The sequence below is a fragment of the Podarcis filfolensis genome (assembly GCF_964270895.1).
Source record: "Podarcis filfolensis genome assembly, chromosome: 7".
Classification (NCBI taxonomy): domain Eukaryota; kingdom Metazoa; phylum Chordata; class Lepidosauria; order Squamata; family Lacertidae; genus Podarcis; species Podarcis filfolensis.
In genome coordinates this window covers 81,400,652-81,423,116 of record NC_139603.1, presented here as the reverse complement: position 1 = coordinate 81,423,116, position 22,465 = coordinate 81,400,652, and the positions used below count along the sequence as shown (strand labels likewise).

Genomic DNA, 22,465 nt, shown 5'->3' with positions numbered 1-22,465 from the left:
TCTTTCCCGCGTCCCCCTTTGTTTTGACAGATCAGGGGAGGCTCGGGAGCCATGGGCAGGGGGCCGTTGCCCAAGAGGGGTCTGCCTGGTAGTGCAGTTGGCTCTGGCTGGCTTCAGGAGATGCTCTCTGCCGTGGTACAGGAAAAATGGCGGGCGCCACGGCAACGAGCAGCAAGCAGCTCCTGAAGCCAGCCAAAGCCAACTGCGCTAACAGGCTGGCTCCGGGCTGCTGAGGCTGCCACTGCCACGTTTCCCAAGGACAGATTTGCAAATCTGCGGAATTTGTCCGGGGACAGATTTGCAAATCCAGGGACTGTCCCCTGGAAGTGGGGACGTCTGGTAACCCTAAGTTACGGGGTCCTTGCCACAGGATCACATTCATCCAGAGCTTTATCAACTGCACTGGCTCCCAGTGGAGTACAGGGTCAGGTTTAAGGTGCTGGTTTTGTCCTTTAAAGCCCTATGCGGCCTAGGACCCACGTACCTATGGCACTGCCTCTCCTGGTATGTCCCACAGAAGACCTTAAGGTCCACAAATAACAACATATTGGAGGTCCCAGGTCACAAGGTGGTTAGACTGGTCCTCAACTAGGGCCAGGGCCTTTTCAGTACTTGGTGGAACGCTCTGTCACAAAGAGACTAGGGCCCTGCAGGACTTGACATCTTTCCACAGGGCCTGCAAGACAGAGCTGTTCCGCCTGGCCTTTGGTTTGGACTCGGTCTGACCCTTATGTTTCTCTCCCTTTATGGTCTTGATTTATCGGCTACTTTTAAAATGTGGCTGCATTTTAAATTGCATTTTAACCTGTATTTTAAATTGTGTTTTTCTCTCTCTCCTCCCCCCCCATTATGTTTTTACTGTGATTTTATTGGTGTTAGCCACCCTGAACCTGTCTCTGGCCGGGGAGGGTGGGGTATAAATAAAATTTATTATTATTATTATTATTATTATTATTATTATTATTATTAGTCAGCCGGCAGGTTGGCGGTTCGAGCCCACCCAGGCACAGGTGTGGGCAGAATTCCTGCATTGCAAGAGGTTAGACTAGATGATTCTGGGGGGCCCTTTCAACCCTGGAATTCTATGATTCTACAAGTGTACTCTCCTCTCCTGTGGTTTCCAGCAACTGGCACTTAGAGGAATTGCTGGCTCTGGCTGTGGAGGTAGAATATCATCATCACCACCATCTGGCTGGGTTTCCCCTGCTACTCTGGGCGATTCCCAACAGAATATTAAAAACATGATAAAACGTCAAACATTAAAAACTTCCCTAAACAGGGATGCCTTCAGATGTCTTCTAAAAGTCAGATAGTTATTTATTTCCTTGACATCTGGTGGGAGGGCGTTCCACAGGGAGGGTGCCACTACTGAGAAGGCCCTCTGCCTGGTTCCCTCTGTAATTTCCCTTCTCGCAATGAGGGAACCAGCAGACAACCCTCAGAGCAGGACCTCAGTGTCCAGGCAGAATGATGGGGGTGGAGACGCTCCTTCAGGTATACTGGGCTGAGGCCATTTAGGGCTTTGAAGGTCAGCACCAACACTTTGAATTGTGCTCGGAAACGGACTGGGAGCCAATGTTGGTCTTTCAGGACTGGTGTTATATGGTATATAACAGAACATAGCCATTTGGGCTAGTAGGCTTTGATAGCCCACCCCTCCAGGAATTTGTCCAATCCCCTTAAAGTTATCCAAGTTGGTGGCCATCACTGCCTCATCTGCAGGTGAGTTCCTCAGTTTAACCATGCGTTGCCTGATGAAGTACTTTATTTTGCTCGTCCTGAAACATTTAGCTTCATTGGATGTCTGGTGGTTTGAGTGAGGAAGAAAAACTTTCCTCGATCCAGAGAGAACGAGAGAGAGATCTACTGTCAAAGCGGACCCCTGCAGCTAGCAGGACTGAATCCTCTGCTCACCAGCCAGGTGGCTAGCTGCAAAATCGAAGGCCTCTGGGAGTTAAAGCCTGAAAAATATGGAGGTCTCTAGGTTCAGGTAGTTTGGGGAAGACCTTTCATTGTGTTCTGTACATGTTTACTGAAATATACTCAGAGTCGAGTGTGGATTTCATGCTCTTTATTCAGCTCATAATAATGAGGAATGCCAGTTCCCCTGAAATGTCTGCTTTATATACATTATTTACACAATAGGCCCCACATGATTGGCTAATTCTGGGATTCTCCTGTAGGCCAATCAGGTTGCGGATTCCCTTCCATCTGAAGTTGGATTGGGTGGCTCCTGCAGACCAATCAGACTGCTGCATTCTGAATCCTATTGTTCTAGGGCCAATCAGACTGCTGCATTCTGAATCCTATTGTTCTAGGACCAATCAGACTGCTGCATTTTGGATCCTGTTCAACTCAGTACATAACATTTACTTTCAAGCTTGCTGCAGAGACAGGATGACTCCTCCCTTGGGCTGTCTGTGTTTCACAGAGGGGTTAGCTAGCAGGCACCCCAGTCAGAAAGCTCTGCAAGGACTTGATTAGACCTGTCCAACAAAAATGGAACAGCAGCAGGAAACTAAGCTCAGTGTCACCTAGTGATTAAGCCACAACCCTCTTTTGGTGCTTTTACACTTGTGGAAGGAGGGTTAATATCTATTGGGCTTCCTCACTTGGTTACTCCAGCATTACCCAGCCATGTTGCCTTCTGTGTGTTGGACGGGGGAAGGTCTCAAGCTTGCTTGATGTCAATTGTCGTGGAACCCCTGCCCTTCCTGTTGTTGCTGAACTACAACTCCCATCAACCCCAGCAAGCATGGCCAACGGCCAGGGATGATGGGAGTTGTAGATCAGCAACCCATGGTGGCTCAAAAGCTCCTCACTCCTGCTCTAGAACAGCCTTCAGCAACCAGCACCTTCCAGAAGATGTTCTGGACTACAACTCCCATAAGCCACAGCCGGAATTGCTGATGGGAGTTGTAGTCCAAAACTTCTGGTTGCTAAAGCTTGGCTTAAAGCAAATGCCCGGATGTAATTTGGGCAATGAAAGCTTCCACTATCCAGCCCCCCTCAGGAATGCAATCACACACACACACCATAGCTGTCAACCGTCCCTTATTTGGTGGGAAAGTCCCTGATCCCAGCGCTGTGTCTCGCTGCTGTCCCTTATTGATGATGTCCCTTATATTTCCCGGGTTTCAAAGGAAGCAGCTCCTCTCCCTCCCTGCCTGCCAGCCAGGGAGGAGGGAGGCTCCAACTGTGTTGCTTGGCTGCGTTGCTCACTCAATAAGGAGTCTAAGAACGACTGGGGGGTGGAGCTTGCATGCCTCGTGCCAATCAAATCGGCTGCGTTGCCTGGGGACTCGCCTTTGCTCAGCACTTCCCAGCGGAGAGGTGACGGTGGTTTTCCTTGCTGCATCCCCTTTGCCAGGTTGCTGCACTGTGGGAACCACTGCTTGAGGCTTCGTTTGGCTGCTGGCTGGGCTTTCTGCCTTTGGCTTGGAGGGGCTCAAAAGTCGAACATACCTGTGCTTGGAAAATCCCTTATTTTGGCTGCTGATCCCTTATTTTCGAGGCTGCTGGTCCCTTATTTTCAAATCTGTAAGTTGACAGCTATGACACACACACACACACTGCTGTGTACATGGAAAGAGGGGGTACCTTACCAGTTCAATGCAAGACAAATGACTCAAAAATGACTCCGTGGTGAGATACATTTATTGGAACAAAAAAGGGGGTAATGTCCTGCATTTGTCTGGCAAGATACACACTGATGTAAACTGAACCACTACTAAAGTGGGGCGGTGTCAGGCAGAGACAAGGGCAATGAACTTACACATCCGCTCTACCGACTGTGCCTTAAATATCCAAAGACTGTCACTCCACAGCACAAAACAGCCCCTTTACGAGTCCCCTGTGTGGTTCATGCGCCCTTTGCCAACCTGGAGGGCACCAAGTTGGCAAAGCTTGTGGCAAGGCATCTGAAAACAACCAGATCTGGACACTGTCCAAGACAGGAAATGGAGCTGTGTAATGGTCCTGACTCAATATAGTTTTGTTTTTACATTTCTCTCTCTCTCCATCATCATCTGCGTTTATGGAAGCTGACGCTTCGCTCCTAATGGTCCCAGCTATTGATCATTGTCAGATGCTAGCCTTTTCTACTCTCTGTTTTGGCAGAAGTGCTTGGCCTGTAACCTGCAGGCTTCGGTGTTTCCGAAGGAGTGCCTGGTGTGCTCTGGTCCATGGGGTCACGAAGAGCCAGACACGACTAAATGACTAAACAACAACACAGGGTGCGTAAATTTGTACAGACACAAATACACATACAGTGGTACCTCGGGTTAAGAACTTAATTCGTTCTGGAGGTCTGTTCTTAACCTGAAACTGTTCTTACCCTGAGGTACCACTTTAGCTAATGGGGCTTCCTGCTGCTGCCGCACAAATTCTATTCTCATCCTGAAGCAAAGTTCTTAACCCGAGGTACTATTTCTGGGTCTGTAACCTGAAGCGTCTGTAACCCAAGGTACCACTGTATATATATGTTTACATGCACACGCAGATTCCACCTTTCAAATTCAGAGCTGGAACTTTGAATTTAGAGTGCAGACCTTACAGCTCCAACTTTAATTTCAATACACAGCCTGGATAGCTCAGCTGGTTAGTGCATGGTGCTATAATGCCAAGGTTGCAAATTCGATCCCTGTATGGGACAGCTGCATATTCCTGCCTTGCAAGGGGTTGGACTAGGTGATCCTCAGGTTCCCTTCCAACCCTACAATTCTACAAATCTACGAATCTACCAGATCTGGGCCATGGAGCAATTCTGCAATTCCATTTCACAGAAACATGGAGTTGGCCTGGTAAAGATCTTCGAATCCTGATGAAGTTTGCATTTCCCCCATATGTTGCCTCAGCTCTACAAATGACAGCTGGTCGAGAATGAATGATGGAGGGGGTCACCGCTGCGTGCTCCCCTCCCCCCTCGCTTAATGAACATCTCCCGAGGAAAAGGGTGAATTCAGTGCGGAGGGGGCAGCGCCTTGTTAATTTGCTGGACATAACCTCTATGAGTCATGGCTTCTTGCCACGCGGCTCTTAAATCATCTGCCCAGCAGCCCTCTGCTCCAAGATTCAACCATTAAATGCAACTCAGCATCACTCCAGTGAACTTCCTGGTGAGAACCGCCTGCAGCTTCGCTGAGAGCATAATAGAAGCTGCGGGTCTGAAGGCAAACGGAAAGCCTGTTAAAGTCATGCCAAGGGGATCTGAGTGCTTGCAAGTGGCTTCGGGACCACAGCCTTTTTGAGCTAAGGGTGTTGTTAAATCCTGATGGATGACGTGGAGTGCTTAATTTATTTATTTATTTATTTATTTTGGGGGGGGAGTGGAGTTTTGCCTTCCCCATATTTATTTTATCTACTTACTTTATATAGCTGCTCCATAGCAGAGGAACTCTAGGAAGGCAGCATGACATAGTGGTTAGAGTGAGGGACTAAGACCTGGGAGACCAGGGCTCAAATTCCCACTCAGCTACAAAGCCCACCTTGAAATCAGTCGCAGCCTCTTAACTTAAATTGCCTCTTAAATACTCTTTCCAGACTGATCTCAAACACTGCCATTTTTTTTTTGTTTTCGGTGGGATTTTATCACAACTGGCAATGTGGAGTAGTGGTTAGAGAAGCCTTCCTCAGCCTGGTGCCCTCCAGATCTTTGCAACTCCCGTCTTTGAACCTCGCCATGCAATTCTCCCCTTCTGTGTGCACGAAAATCTATTTGCCGCCGCCCTTGCCAAAAGCTACTAGCTGCAGCAGCTAGTCTCTACCTCTGCTGTCAGAGGCGAGTCAACTCTGAATTCCAGTTGCTGGCATCTGGTTGGCTGCATTGAGGGCAGGATGCTGCACAAGATGGGCCACTGACCTAATTCAGAGGGCTTGTCTTATGTCTGGATGAAACCACTGTCCTTAAAATGGCCGTGTGCTGTGGCCTAGCTAAGTCCAGCTCAGCACATTTTGGTACCTGAGGCCAAAAATAAAAATTCCAAATGATTATCACAGATGTATAAAGCACATTAAAAAGCTGACAACTGCCACTTTTTAACAATGCCCCATTTCTTTTTGCCCGAGGCAGCTGTCTCATGATAAGGACATCCCTGAGGTCAGTTTTATTATTGATCACCTACCTCAGATAGAGTGGTATCTGGAGGCTGAGGGAGAACAGCTTAGTGGGTTGGCTTTGGAGAGGTTTTAAACATTGCCCGCAGCGCAGAACAATCTCTTAGCTGCCAAGACATCATAGTGCCAACACAATTCCATGGACGTTTCCATTTTCCAGTGAAATTGAGCCATTTGCATGCTCCGACCAATGACAGGTTTTGAGGGTTTGCAACATGGGCGTGTCAAGCAGCCAGGCTGATCACCGGGGCAGGACGGTTTGAGCATATTACACTGATCCTGGTCCGACTGCACTGGCTACCAGTTAGTTTCTGGGCCCAATTCAAACTGGGGGTTCTGAGCCTTAAACGGCTCAGGCACACAATACCTCAAGGGTATGAACCTACCCAGACCCTGAAATCATCTTCTGATGCCCTCCTTCGTTTGCCTCCGCCACGAGAGGTTCAGAGAGCAGCCACAGGAGAACAGGACCTTCTCTGCAGTGGCTCCCTGTCTGTGGAATGCTCTCCGCAAGGAAGTTCGCCTGGCGCCTTCATTATACACCTTTAGGCGCCAGGCAAAAACATTCCTCTTTAACCAGGCCTTTGGTTAATTGACATCCAATGCCCTTATAAAATGGGGGGGGGGTTGGCTTGTTTGCATTTTTATTTTGATTACGTATTTTGTGTGTTTATATCGTGATTTTATCCTGTGAACAGCCCTGAGACCTGCGGGTATAGGGCAATTTAATAATAATAATAATAATAATAATAATAATAATAATAATAATAGAAGTAGTAGTTAAAGAACAGTGGTACCTCTGGTTACGAACTTAATTCGTTCCGGAGGTTCGTTCTTAACCTGAAACTGTTCTTAAACTGAGGTACCACTTTAGCTAATGGGGCCTCCCGCTGCCGCTGTGCGATTTCTGTTCTCATCCTGAAGCAAAGTTCTTAACCCAAGGTAATATTTCTGGGTTAGCGGAGTCTGTAACCTGAAGTGTCTGTAACCTGAAGCATCTGTAACCCAAGGTACCACTGTAATGCCACCCTGATCTGTTGTCCTGCCAGATGATGGTTTTCCTCAGGCATAGGCAAACTCGGCCCTCCAGATGTTTTGAGACTACAACTCCCATCATCCCTGACCACTGGTCCTGTTAGCTAAGGGTGATGGTAGTTGTAGTTCCAAAACATCTGGAGGGCCAAGTTTGCCTATGCCTGGTTTTCCTTTTCACACCAGATATCCATGTGACTTTTCTTCTTTCTGTGCCGGCCGTTATTCTACAATGGGGTGGAGAACCACTTTCAGGTCAAGGGCGCATTCCATCCTGAGAAACCTTGCAGAGGTCATATGCCAGTAGTAGGTAAGGTCAGTGCTTTTTTTAAAAAAAAGGGGGGGAAGATGCCGGTATGCACCACGAAGTTGTTACAAGAAGTGGCACACTTTTAAAACATGGGGGGGGGGCTTTCTGGTACTGCGTACCCTAGAGTAAAGGTAAAGGGACCCTTGACCATTAGGTCCAGTTGTGGCCAACTCTGGGGTTGTGGCGCTCATCTCGCTTTATTTGCCGAGGGAGCCGAGTACAGCTTCCGGGTCATGTGGCCAGCATGACTAAGCTGATTCTGGCGAACCAGAGCAGTGCTCGGAAACGCCGTCTACCTTCCTGCCAGAGTGGTACCTATTTATCTACTTGCACTTGACGTGCTTTCGAACTGCTAGGTTGGCAGGAGCAGGGACCGAGCAATGGGAGCTCACCCCGTCACGGGGATTCGAACCACCGACCTTCTGATCAGCAAGTCCTAGGCTCTGTGGTTTAACCCACAGCGCCACCCACGTCCCTACCCTAGAGTACCCCCAGGAAAAAGAGCACTGGGTGGGTGAGGCCAAGGCAAAAGCGAGGAGAGCAACGGGTGCGCATTTGAGCACTGAGGAGTAGCCATATTTCTATGCATGCTTGCATATTCCTCCCAATTCTCCATCCAGAGCAGGGGTAGGCAACCTAAGGCCCATGGGCCACAAGCGGTCCATGGGGGCCGTTTAACTGGCCCATGAGTCACCCCCGAACAGAGACACCCGCTTGGTGAGTCCCCGTGCGCAGCGCTAAACTGACACAGTGCGGGGATTCGCTTCCACAGTGCCAGAAATCGGGTCTGCACATGCGCAGATGCCGGAAATTGCACCTGCGCTGATGCAGATGCCAGAAATCACATGTGCAATCCGGCCCACGGAGGGATATCCGCTGTAGTGAACCGGCCCAGGTGAGATAAACCTTGCTGACCCCTGATCCAGAATGTGATCAGAAGAAGAGGAGTTTGGACTTGATATCCTGCCTTTCACTCCCCTTAAGGAGTCTCAAAGCGGCTAACAATCTCCTTTCCCTTCCTCTCCCACAACAAGCACTCTGTGAGTGAGGCTGAGAGACTTCAGAGAAGTGTGACTAGCCCAAGGTCACCCAGCAGCTGCATGTGGAGGAGCGGGGAAGCGAACCCGGTTCACCAGATTACGAGTCCACTGCTCTTAACCACTACACCACACTGGTTCTCAGAGTTCAAGGAGACATTCCAGCCAAGAAAGCCACACTCAAGGAGTTTGTGAAGCTGGACTGGTGATGGGCCTTCGTAAAGGGGTGGAGCCTGGAAACTAGGGGTACACCTGGGGGGGGAGACTCAGAGAGACCTGGAGGACTACACTGGACCCTCAGGCCTGAGCTTCCCCATGCTGTGCTGCAGCATTTGAGGGATTCACGAATCACTCTCTAATGATGGAGAAAATAATAATTTCATAAACGGTACCATTTTGATGTTTCTGATTCCTTTTGAACCTATGGCCTAACTAAACCAAAGAGGCCTGTGCCTACCCTTTACAGTACGGAACCAGCTGCTTTTAGGTTCTGTACGTAACAAGTGTTCGTTCCGGAACACTGGAAAGAATAACCTGCTAGAACCTACAGTGGCCATTGTATGCCTGAATAGAGAATCGGCTAAGCGCGGCAATTGCGATTAATCTTGAATTGTTTCGTAGACAGACGAAAGAGGATATTGGGAGGCATTTAATGAATAGGAAAATTAGTCAAAGTCCTAATAAAGACACTGAAAAATGATTATATGTAATCACAGGATATTATGGCGAGGGCAGATCTGAAGAGCTAGATAGTTGTGATTGGTTCGGGATGCTGGCACTGGGTTGCAATTGTTAAGACTGCTGTAACCCTTTGACTGGTGAATAGAAATCCCATGTGCAGTCTGGAAGTGTAGCGGAAACATTGCTTTGGATATGGTTCTTTGCACCCTCCTCCTTACTTTTGACGCATTTGAATTTCAATAAAGGCCTATCTTTTCTCTTGGAGCCTACATCCTCTCCCTTTGGGTTTCTGGAAGGAAGACGTCCAGTCTAGGAGTCCCTTTTAACTTTCTCGAACATTAGGTCTCTTTACAGGTGAGGGCTCCAAACTACACCAATGGAGACCAAAGCCTTCCCCTGCCCGCTTTTCCTCTGAAGTGTACACCAGCCAACTTTGTTTTCTCTTCCCCTCCACACATGTGCTATCTAATCTCAGCTCGCAACCCACACCCCATCCTCCAATACCAACCCAGAAATTTTGGCTAACCTCCACAGTCGTGCCAGAGTTTTGTGTTCCTTTTGTAGCACGGACCTCACATTTTCTAGGGTCCCCCAAACTGAGTAATCAATACATCAAACTGGAGTTCGTAGTTGACACCCAGTAATCCAACATTGTCCGATTCACTCCAAAATGGTGCCAATGTTTTGTAGTGCTTTTGTAGCGCGAACCCCACATTTTGTAAAGGTAAAGGTAAAGGGACCCCTGACCATTAGGTCCAGTTGCAGATGACTCTGGGGTTGCGACGCTCATCTCGCTTTATTGGCCGAGGGAGCCGGCGTACAGCTTCCAGGTCATGCAGCCAGCATGACTAAGCCGCTTCTGGTGAACCAGAGCAGCGCACGGAAACGCCGTTTACCTTCCCGATGGAGTGGTACCTATTTATCTACTTGCACTGCTTTTGAACTGCTAGGTTGGCAGGAGCAGGGACCGAGCAACGGGAGCTCACCCCGTCGCGGGGATTCGAACCGCTGACCTTCTGATCTGCAAGTCCTAGGCTCTGTGGTTTAACCCACAGCGCCATCCGCGTCCCCCACATTTTGTAGTTCCTCCCTAATCTGAGTAACTGATAAACTGGGGTTCGTAGTTAATGAAGCTCTCCAATGCAGTCTGTTGTCTCTCTGCTCTGTCTCCATTCCTATCAGTCTTCTGCCTTTATCCTTGGGGACTTCAATCTTCACCTTGATGTTTCCTTCTGATCCCTCAACAGTAGCCTCCTTTGATTTTCACCTCATTCTGTTTGCTCGGCTCCATCTGCGTCCTTGATCCCCTCCTCTTGAGGAAGTGCTGTCTTCTTGTTAATGACCTGTCTTCTGAACATTGCCACTCCTCCAACCATCACTGGGCCTCTTCTTTAATATTTGAGAGCAATCACGGCTGCCATCTCTAAGACACAGGCAGATATCTTTGGGCTACTCAATGTGGTTTCCTCCAGATATTTCTTGAGCTACAACTCGCATCGTCCCTGACGGTTGGCCATGCTGGCTGGGGCTGATGGGAATTACAGTCAACGATGTCTTTAAGGCACCAGGCTGGCTACTCCCTGAAGCCTTCAGGAGGGGGTCTTAGGTCCCATCCATGTGATACATCTAAGCATGTCTTCTAGCCAAGAACCATGGTAACCATGTGTGCTGGGAAATGTAGTAGCTCTGTGAGGAGTAAACGACTGCTTCCAGCATTCTTTGAGGAAAACCACATGCTTTGAATGCTCATTATATGCACTTTAGATGTATGTGTCCTCTACAATCCTAACCTCATCTACCTGGGAGCAAGCCCCATTGAATTCAGTCAAATTTACTCCTTTTCTGAGCAAACATGGCTAGGTTAGTCATGGGACTAGCACACCCAACTTTAAGCAGCTGGCTTAAAGATGAATCGATTCTGAAACTACTCTGGGAATTGCAGCACTGTGGGTTAAACCACAGAGCCTAGGACTTGCCAATTACAAGGTCAGTGGTTCGAATCCCCACAACGGGGTGAGCTCCCGTTGCTCGGTCCCTGCTCCTGCCAACCTAGCAGTTGGAAAGCACATCAAAGTGCAAGTAGATAAATAGGTACCACTTCAGTGGGAAGGTAAACAGCGTTTCCGTGCACTGCTCTGGTTCGCCAGAAGCGGCTTAGTCATGCTGGCCACATGACCCGGAAGCTGTACGCCGGCTCCCTCAGCCAGTAGAGCGAGATGAGCGCCGCAACCCCAGAGTCAGCCACGACTGGACCTAATGGTCAGGGGTCCCTTTACCTTTTTTGGGGGAAAGGGACCATCTGACGACTCTCAGTGCCCTGAACAAACTACAGCTCCTAGAATTCCTTGGGGGAAGCCATGACTGCTTATTGTGGCATCACAGAGCTTTAAATGGACGTTGAGTGTGTGGCCATAGGTACAGGGCCTGTCTGTTCATGAAACGGGATGAGGCAGCTGGAGGTTGTGGGAGGTTAGATTAGACCAGGGGTAGGCAATCGAAGGCCTTCTCTGAGTGCCCTTCTATAGGTGGTCTGGATTTGGCAGTGCCAGAATGAGTCTTTCCAGTGGTGGGTCCCTTCTTGTGGAAAGCTTTCCCCTGGGAAGCTCGCCCATAGCTGTCAACATTTCCCTTTTTTAAAGGGAAATTCTCTTATTCTGAATAGGATTCTTCGCAAGAAAAGGGAAAGGTTGACAGCCATGAGCTCGCCTGGCACAATCTTTCTCTATATTTAGGCCTTTAGGCCAGGGGTAGGCAACCTAAGGCCCGGGGGCCGGATGCGGCCCAATCGCCTTCTCAATCTGGCCCGTGGACGGTCCAGGAATCAGCGTGTTTTTACATGAGTAGAATGTGTCCTTTTATTTAAAATGCACCTCTGGGTTATTTGTGGAGCACAGGAACTCATTCATATTTTTTTTCCAAAATATAGTCCGGCCCCCCACATGGTCTGAGGGACGGTGGACCGGCCCACGGCTGAAAAAGGTTGCTGACCCCTGACGTTCCTCATGGTCCCTTCCAACTCTACGGTTCCATGAGATCTCCCAATATAATAAAAAATAATAATAATAATAAATTTTTATTTATACCCCGCCCTTCCCAGTTCAAGAAACTGGGCTCAGCGTGGCTAACAACAAATTTAGAACAATTGATGCTACAAAAAAACCCAGCATAAAATACGGTATAAAGCGTAAATAACAATAAAATCAAGAATCAAAATCAATTTAGGGGGGAAATCCATCCAATAAACATTAGATGATCACCAGGGCTAGCTGGCTAAATTAGTCCTATTTGGGCCAGCGAGGAGATCAGGGGAGAATTAGCTGTGGGATCCCAGAGCGGGTAATCTTCACAAAACGGGGGGGGGGGGGGGGGGAGGGAAGGAAGGGGAACAAAAGATCAGGCCAGGTTCAAATTGAAAGCCAGGCAGAATAGCTCTGTCTTACAGGCCCTGCGGAAGGACGTTAAATCCTGCAGGGCCCTGGTCTCATGGGACAGAGCATTCTACCAGGTCGGAGCCATCACTGAGAAGGCCCTGGCCCTGGTGGAGGATAATCTGACTTCCTTAGGGCCCGGGACCTCTAAACTATGATTATTCGTGGACCTTAAGGTATCTTAACATAACTCTTCGCATGCAACCTGGGCAAGGGAGGCCGTGGGGCAGCACCTTTCCCTTTTGCCTCAGGCGGTGAAACAGGATGCACTGCCTTTGCATAGGCAGGAACTGTCAAGTACCATTCCCTGGTGCTGCCTGTCTAGCCAGAGAAGCCAGGAACTGAACGTGGAACAATAGACCTTGAAAGCTTTGTCTCCAAATGTCCACACAGTTCCCTGAGCTGGCTGCTCCCACATGAGAATTGGAGAGGGGGGCTCGTGTCTCATAAACCCCCCTCAGAGCTCCAGAGACCTCGCAGGCTCCAGAAGCAGAAATATGTTTCCAATGTTCAGCCTTTCTCACAGGTATCATATGACAAGACCCCAGTCGGGTGGGGGGGGCGGGCAATATGGAGGTTGTCGTATGAGTGGCAAAACATGTTTTAAGAAATTCTACATGAGCGAACAGATGTAAATTATTCATTTCTAATTCCAGTCTTGTGGAGCTTTTTGAAAACGTTGGATTCTTAGCAAGGACGGCTTAGTTTCGGGAATGGCTATAAAATGAGATTATTAAGCAAAATAGAAAATAAAAAAATGAGGGAATGAGGCCTGTGACGCACCTTCACGTTTTAAATATTAAACAAAATGCAAAATGGCTCACTGTTGCAGAGCAGCCCGGGTCCACTAATGTAATTTAAAACAAAAAAACAACAACAAAAGAAAACCAAAATGCAGTGCTAAGCTCAGAGGTTCATGGGGGCAGATGGTTTGTTTTCGTAATGATATTTGTTACATTTGGTTTTTAACCTGTTCTGAGCTGCTGGCTGCATGGATGGATTCGCACTGCCCATCTCTCCTTTGCATCGTGTTATCAAAAGGCGAGCAAAAGAATAAACCCATGAAGCCCCAAAGGGGCCACTGAACTAACATATGACAACAACACACACACAAAAAAAAAACAGTTCCCAAAATTTAGTTTGGAGGGCCCCAACTGCTCAAGTGGTAGAAGTGGGCTTTAAATGGATGATTTGGGTGTGACCCTATACAGTTCTCTGTAAACCTCATTTAACACATTTCATTTTTATTCATTCATTTCCATACATTTATACCCCACCCTATGCTTTCTTCCACCAGACACCCCAAGGTGCCCAGGTGGTCACCTATCCAGGAGATCCAGACCTGCTTAGCTTCAACAAGATGGTGACCACAGGTACCTTCAGGCCATATTTTGGCCCATTAGGAACAGGACTTACTTCTGGGTAGACTTGCTGTACATTAACTGACCTTACGATCTAAGGCAGTGATGCTAAAGCTGAGGCCCAATACACATTAAATCAACTGGGAGTTTGTCCTGAGGAGCAAAATAGGGCTTACTTCTGCGCAAGCAGCTATGGAATTGCACCTCAAAGCACATGCAGAGGGAAGAACTAGGCATGTTTGCCAAGAATTCTATAGTTCCCTGTGCTATAGACTATTTCATCCTGTTATATTTTAATTTGGTGCCTACTTTGAATTAGGCTGCAACAGATATGAATTTGCATTTTAACTGTAAGATAAAACTATGGTGAATACGTGTATGTGTGTGTGTTTTTAATTGCCCGGTGCTTTTTCCTGAGAGGCACCCAAGTCCGTATTTCTGCAAGGTGACAATTCAGATTGGACGTTCGCTGGTCCCATTCACAGAGGGGTCTGATCTTTCCCAGGGTGATCAGCTTGCCTCCTGCCAATCCAGGTTCCTCGGAAGACGTGTCGCAGGAGCAGAAAAATCCAGGTCATTATCTACACAGAGTGTCTTATCTTGGAACAGCTCACCAAAGAGAACAGGGGAGGGCGGTCTGATGCTTGCTCCTGTAGAGAAAGAAGGCAGCCAACGTGTATGTATCACACAAAAAGTACACATGACAACATGTTCTTTTCTATGTTCCCTGCATCGCTTATCTGAGCAAAATCACGTGCCTGCTTTTTTGCTTTATTTGCTGCCTGCACACCAAATCTCCAAGCAAATCCAGGGGTGCTAGTGCTTACCCAGGGTGTGATGGCCTGGGACTTGGGCTCGGACTTGGAACCAGAGGAGTCTCAGTCCTCACCAGATCCTTTGCCTCAGGCGGCATCTGAACTGAGTCTGGGGCCTGGTCCTGAAGAGCCCCAGTCTGCACAGGTTCCCCTGCAACAAGCACGAGCTGGGCCGAGTCAGGGGCCTGAGCCTGCCCTGGCTCCAGATGCGGGGATCACCTTGTTGCCTTCAGCTGGGCCATCACTTATAGCTGCTCTACTACCAGTTGGGTCAGAAGAGGCTGAGGCAGCCTCTGGGTCTAGTAACCCACCGACGTCTCCTGAGCTGCAGAGACTAAGGTCTGAGAGAAGGAGGGACCTCAGTACTTGCAGGAGGAGTGCTCGCCTTCAGGCGAAACAGGGAGGTGAGTCAACGGGGGATCAGGACCGGCCATTACCCCGACAAAGATAAAAGGTTGTCGGACCCCGCCCCAGGTTGCAGGAGCAACATTGCTGCTTGCCAGAACCTGCCTGACCTTGTCTGGTTTTCTGCCTCGTGTCCTGCCTTGGCCCTGTTAGACTGACTCCTCGCGGAACCCTTGGATTTGGGACAGGACCTAGACTGCGTTACTTGGGTTACCCCTGGGCCCAGCACACAAGGTTTGGTTTCTTTGGAATAAAGGTCTTTAGGGTATGTGTTTTTTATTTGCACACATATATACAGTTTGAGCATAGGATAGAGGGGTTCACAGCATTAACACCCCAACAGAGCTTGCTTCCTAGTTAGATTCCCAGAGAAGCCCGAGTCACAGTTTTGGTTCCAGCAGAGAGCAAGACCATACGTTGTGTCTCCAGCTTCCAGCATAAGCCCAAACTCACCCATATGCTCACATGCAAAGCCATCCTTGGCCTACTGTTGTCAAGGACTGGCTGGATGAGGAAGAGCAGGGGTGCCGCCTGCCCTAGAGTCCCCTAGGGATGACACAGAAGACGAGTTAGACCCCGGAGTGTGGTGGTGGGACACTGGAGAGCTGTCTGGGGAAGGGATGAACTGGGAGCTGCTTGGAGCAGGAGGTCTGAGTGATCAAGGGGGGGTCAGAAGGAGGCCCTTCCAGGATAGCCTGTGAATGACCTGTCCTTGCTTGACAGCTCCTTGACACTGTTTTCCATCGTAGGAAGACATGGCATCCAGCCAGCTGAGGTGGGAAAAGGCCCACTGTTCATCTCTTTGGGCATGTAAATGGTGGTACTTAACTGGCACTTAACAAAGGAGCTAGACTGACCAGTGTTTCCTCTTGTAGATTCTAACCTCACAGTCACAGGATCACAGGTTTGGAAGCCATCCACAGGCACCATCCAGGCTGACCCCTCAAACCTATAATTAATCATTCCACTAGGGACAGTGGTAAGGCAAAGTGGGGGAAATGAGGGGGGTCATTTGCTACATGGAAGGAATCTCTGGTCTTTTGGAAGTCACCTTTGAAATATTTTCTTTAAAGGTGGATGAGCTTATGGGAGCAAGAGGATGAAATAGGCAACTATTTATTTTTATTTTCATCTAAAAATTATATCTCGCTCTTCATCGCCCCAGCTGTATTCATGGGGGTTGTAGTACAACATCTGGAAAGCTGTAGTTTAGATTTTCACCCAGGTTCTTGCCAAATCAAGGTCTACTCAGAGAAGAGGCTCAACTAGAATGGTTTGCAGAGACTTAAACAAACAGCATGGAGGGAACTAGAGAAGGACGTTCGTTGGGTTGACCTTGGATCAGTCCCTGTCTCCCAACCTGACCTACCTCACAAGGTTATTGTGCAAGTGGGGCATTATCATTATTATTGAATTTGTTATTTGCTTTATCTTGTTTGGGACAACTCAAAGCTCCTTACAACCAGATAAAGCTGAATTCCACACAGGTAGGATAGAACACACATTGTTGTTGTTTAGTCATTTAGTCAGGTCCGACTCTTCGTGACCCCATGGACCAGAGCACGCCAGGCACTCCTGTCTTCCTGCAGTTTGGTCAAACTCATGCTGGTAGCTTCGAGAACACTGTCCAACCATCTCATCCTCTGTCGTCCCCTTCTCCTTGTGCCCTCCATCTTTCCCAACATCAGGGTCTTTTCCAGGGAGTCTTCTCTTCTCAAGAGGTGGCCAAAGTCTTGGAGCCTCAGCTTCAGGATCTGTCCTTCCAGTGAGCACTCAGGGCTGATTTCCTTAAGAATGGATAGAACACACATACTACTAATAATAGGAAGGATTGGGGAGCTAGGAAGGGTGGAGAGGGATGGACAGAGTGGAGTGGTGGGGAGTGAAGGAATAGCCCTCTGGCTTTTTCAATCAGAGCTGTGAATCAAATAAGACAGAGCAGAAAGGCCATCTCCATTAAAACACGACAAGAGATTTTTACACCTGCCGACACTGTGAAAAGCCTTTGGGTAATCAATAAATAATAGACGAGCTAGTTTATTCATGGCAATATATTCTTTTATGATCTATGTAATAGGGAGGAGAGAGGGGGAATTGCTTCTCTTCACCAGACAAATCCCCTATCCTGTTTTGATGTCTATGGACGGAGACAGACAGAGAGAGGCAGATACTCACATGCTTCCTCTCCCCTTTAAGCCTCCAGTTTTTGTGAGTTTAACGTCCATGGCAGCCACCTGTCTCCTGCCGGCAGGGCCCCTGTGCCTTTAAGAGCTGAATGTCTGGCAGGAATGTTGGCAGCAAAGGACAGGGCGAGGCAATCTTCAGATCCTTGGGGGAAAAGTTACACATGTAGCTGAATGCCTTTTATTTCCAAACATTTGCCCACACAGGTAGCAGCATTGAATGATGACAATAGTCTTGCTGTCCATCAGTTCTCTATCTCTGCTCTAACTTTGCCTGCCACTCTCAAACTCCCTTTTCCTTCTCCCCTCTTTCTCTCTCTCACATGCACTTTCAGTCTTTCTCACACTTCCTTTTGCTCTTTTTGAACCCATCCCTCTTTCAGTTTCACATTCCACCTGCATTGGATTTGAACTGCTTTTATATGACAGTTTTATATATTAGCTATTGGATAGTGTTCTGGATGCTACCAGCATGAGTTTGACCAAACTGCGGGAGGCAGTGGAAGACAGGGGTGCCTGGCATGCTCTGGTCCATGGGGTCACGGAGAGTCGGACACGACTAAACAACTAAGCAACAACAATATAAACATGCACCAACGCTACTGTCAATTGCTTGGAGATCCTCCATAGCAAGTGCTCCATGAATGGAATAAAACAAAATAAATACAAACATCACTGTGTAAATCCATCTTGTTATATTCCACCTACCCAAACTTTGTGTCCTCGGCTGAGCCATTTCCATGCCCCAGCCTGTACGTGCATTGGATCTGAAATGGCTTTTTATAGGTGACATAGGCGACAGTTTCATATTTATTTATTTATTTTTCAGACCTATTTAGATGCAGTTTAAGACAGGCCCAGTCTCTTAAGCCATTTACAAAGAGATAGCAATACTACCCCCCCCCACAAACCATATTTTGGAACCATAAAATCTCAAGCAACTAAAAATATAGCAGCAGACTTTTGACAAACCAGGGAAGTGATTCAGCAGCCTGACCATCAAATACAGGGAAGGTAGACGGAGGATTAGAGAAACAGGTGTGGTTTCTCTATTGTTTATAGATATATATTGTTAATGCTGATCGTTTGGTGATGTTTCATAGCAAGTGATTCATGAATGGAATTAAATGAGTGCAAATATTTATATATGAAAATCCATCTTGCTATATTCCATGTACCCACATCCTGTGTCATAGGCGTAGCCAGGATTTTTGTTAGGGAGGTCACAACCTCAGATTTGTATTAATTTGTATTTACTGGGGGGGGGAATAGCTGCCCCCGCCCCAGTCCTCTGCTCTGAGCCGTCGCTCTCGCACGGTCTCCATTACCTCTCACGCCCATCTCACTGCTAAGCTCTCGCCTTCCCCAGTCTCCTGCCTACAGTATTTCAACTCCCCCTTCTTTCTCTCTGCATCTTTCTTCAGTTCTCAAAACTCTTCTCTCCCGCACAGCACCCAACGCCGGCACATTGGCACTGCAACGCGCAGCGGCGACGCTCTTATCAGTTTAATTGGGCATTGCCACGACTTTCCCGGGGAATCCTCTTGCCCCCAACTCCGTATTGAGACTCCACCAAGGAGGGGGATCCCAGGGGGATCTGGCACCCGACTAAATCGCCCCAGGCGAAGGAGGAGGGAGAAGTCTCTTGCCCTCGCGCGGGGCACAACCCACTGTTTTCAGCCTTTGCGAAAACCGACCAGGGGGCTTCTCCGGGGCTGCTTTGGAAACAAGACGGCTGTTGCGACGGCGCTGCCAGACGGGAACTTTGGCAAGCTGGACTCTCGCTCTCTTGAGGACTGGATTATCATCCAGCTGCTAGTTTTAGAAGGCCGGGGAGGGGGGAGAGAGCAACTTGTAACTCCACCCTTCGCTCTCCACACATGGCCGAGGAATAAATTAAACCGGGCCCGGGAACCCTCCCCTCTCACACGTGCCAGAAACCTGCTGAGTCCCACATGGGTCGTATTTATTTCTGCCTGGCGCAAAGCCCCCTTTAACTCGTTCCACATTCTCGCTCTCCTGCCAGATCAGCCGAGGGCTCTGCTCGGTCGATGTTTTAAAAGCACCGACACACACACACGCCCTCCCGCTGTCCTTCTCTCTCGGTCCCTGCCTGCGAGCGAGGAGGAGCCTGCGCTGCGCCCCTCGCCTGTGCGTTTTTGCGCGCTCGCTCTCTCGACGTCTGCCTCCCTCTCCCATCCACGTGGCTTTCTCGGGGAGGGAGCGCTATATTAGGAAGGGAGGAAGGAAGAAGCCGAGGCAGCGCTTGGAGAGTGCATTGTTGCTGCTGCTGCCGCCCCGAGAACGAGAGCGAGGGGAGGAGAGCAGAGCAGAGCAGAGCAAGAGGATTCCCCTCCTTGCCTAGGATTGGGGAGGTGCCTCCGTCGTGGCTCGGCGGCGGCGGGTACTTTGGAAGGACAAAGGAGGAGCAGGCGGCGTGCAAAGGCGATGAGAGCTGCCGGGAAGCAGCAACGGCGGCGGCGCCAGCAGCCTCTCCGGACGCGGTGAGTGCCCGGCGGCATTGAGCGCCAGGGATCTCTCCTTCCCGGATCCGCCGAGAAAGGAGTAGAGGCGGGGAAAGGGACTCTCGCATCGGCGGGACGAAGGTAGAGGAGTAGAATTGGCGACGGGGGCGGGTGTGTGTGTGTGTGTGTGTATCTTCGGGCTTAAAGGGAGCTGTGTCCACCGGTTGAGGCGGGATCTGTTTCTGGAGAGGGGAGATCTCCAAGCCGGAATGCGTCCCGCGTCTCGGGTCAAGCCGCTCGGCGGCCGGGGCGTAGCAGGGACATGATGTAGCGGAGTGGAGTGGGGATCGCTTCCTATGAACCAGGATTTTTAAGAGAGACGGGAAGTGGGGGCCCAGCTCGCCGAGAGAGGGGTGTGCCTGCCTGTGTGTGTGTATGTCTCAAAAAGGGCTAACGGGAAGGGGAGAGGCGACCTTTTCGTCCTCCGGACTCGGCCCAGCGGGACAAGCGCGCTCCATAGACTCCGCGACCCCCCAAGAAAGGATCTCCGCGCCCGGTGCGCAGATGCGGGGCGCGGTGTCGGAGGAAGACGCCGACTCTTCCCGGCGGAGTTGTGGCCTCAGCCGGGCAGTCTCGTCCCCCTAGAGCTGCCCACTCGCCTCTCTCCCTCTCGGTTTAAAACAGCAGCCGCGCGAGGCGTGGGTGGGTTGGCGAGCAAGTCGCTTTCCAGTTTTCTTCTGGGTCCGGCCTCTCCGTCTTCCGCCTCTCTCTCGGCTTAGCCCTTCAGGGGGTTTGGGGAAGGGGTTGGCTGTTTGCCGCCCCCGCCTGGTGGCCGACGAGCCCGGAGTCCGAGCGGCGCCTCGGCGTCTTCTCCCCTTTCCTTTCCTTTCCTTTCCTTTCCTTTCCTTTCCTTTCCTTATCTCTTCTCTCCTTCTGTTTTACTTCAAGAGAAAGTAGCGGGGTGCGCAAGGCGCGCGCGTGTGTGTAGAGGGGGAGATCCTGCCCTTGGATAGGGAGCGAGGGGCCGGGGATCTATCTCTCCAGAGAGGTTGGTTTGGAGAAGGGGTGAGGGGCGCAGAGTTGCAAACTTGGCCCGTCCGGTTTCCGAAAAGGGTGCGGTGGGGAAAGGAAGTTAACTTCGAGCTCGCTGCGGAAACGCGGCGAGGCGATCCGTTTTGTGGAAGCGACTCAGTTGACGCAGGAAGCGAGCTCCGCCACGTGTTTCTACTTTGAAGACTTTCTGCAACTCCAGCGCTAAGTTCCCCGCCCCCGGCTGCAGAAATAGGTCCGGAGCGGGGAGATAAGCCCTGGGAGATCTGGGTTTGAACCCCACTCCCCCAGCCATGAAACTCACTGCGTGGCCTTGGGCTACCATCTGTTAGCTTAACCTGCCTCACAGGGTGGTTGTGAGGATGAGATGAGGGGAGGAGAACCGTGTACTCAACCTTGAAATTATAATAAAAAAATGAGTAGTTGTGTCTCAGCCTGCCTCCAAACCAGCCCCTCACCTCCTCAGGTGACGCTTTACCTGGGCTTTACCTTCTGCTCCCGATGTGTGGCAGGTAAAACCATTCGGTGGTGCATAGTTTGTTTCCGTCAGAATTATACTTGCAGTTGCCACCCATAGTGGCTCGAAGCTAGTCGTGCCTGTTTGTTTCAATGTGTCTACTCGGGAGTATGACTAAAGTGGAATTGCAGCCCTAAGAAAGCCATCCTACAGCAAGATCTGAAGGGATGAGCTGGTTAGAGTCCAGCAGATCTCCCGCTGACCTGGGAGATTCCCTGCTCAGGTGCGCTGCAAGCTTCCTTTACTCTCTCATCCGATGCAGAGCTTGGTCCTGGCTAAACGAAGGGCGATGAGACTCCAACATCACTTTAAGGCCTTGTTTCCCCTCTGCCACAGGCTTAGGCTGCCATAGCCTCCCCTGCCAAATAGAGTTTGGATCCGGTGTAAATTTGCAGCAGCTCAACACCAGTTTGCATTCCCCAGCTTCACCCGTGAAGACACGGAGCTCTTGTGTGTGTTGACTTTGACCAGTTTGTCCCAATAAACTTGCAATCCGGGTTGTAAAAAGTGGGGTTTTCCTTCAGTGCTTCAGTATGACTGCTTTTGTCATGCTATGTTGCAGCTATGTATTTTTTTCACGTCGCTCGCTGCCTTGAGCATGGTTTGAACTGTGGTAATGCAGCATACAAGTAAAATTCTGTATGCATATGTATGGGATGGTGAGATTTCTCTCTCTCGAAGACCATGTACTGGCGATTGCAAACAATATGTGAATTTAGAGAATTCCTTTAAGCCCTTTCTGGCTGTTTATTTTTTTATCTGTTTATTTATTTTCTTCTAAGTTGGGAGTGTTGAACGGTGGTGTATAAATCATTTCAAATTAGAGAAATAAATGTTGGTGTTCAAAGTAATTCACACATATTACTCAAGTTGTCTTTACAGCAACTTAATTGGGTAGGTAAGCATTATTGCTGTCTTGCAGATAAGGGGTGTGTCAACTTCCAGATGTGGTAGACTCTTCATTGACTGCCTAACTGGAGCTGTTGAGGGTTGGAGTCCAACAACATCTGGGTGGAACCACGCCGACTAACCCAAAGTCCCACTATGTTCATTAGGGCTTATTCTCT

At 49.4% G+C, this 22,465-nt stretch overlaps 2 protein-coding genes across 4 annotated transcripts in view; both read left to right on the top strand.

Moving 5' to 3' along the window:
* ZFAT (zinc finger and AT-hook domain containing) overlaps nucleotides 1-22,465 on the top strand; it is a 668,318-nt gene that overhangs the window by 488,761 nt on the left and 157,092 nt on the right. The gene's annotated exons all lie outside the window — the stretch shown is intronic.
* ST3GAL1 (ST3 beta-galactoside alpha-2,3-sialyltransferase 1) overlaps nucleotides 19,367-22,465 on the top strand; it is a 144,049-nt gene continuing 140,950 nt past the window's right edge. Inside the window, exon 1 of one of the 3 annotated variants that reach the window (XM_083622231.1) lies at nucleotides 19,367-19,870. The gene's annotated coding sequence lies outside the window, so the exon portion shown is untranslated. Of the gene's footprint in view, nucleotides 19,973-22,465 lie in introns of all 3 variants that reach the window. The other 2 variants (XR_014549955.1, XM_083622232.1) reach the window with 2 other exon arrangements.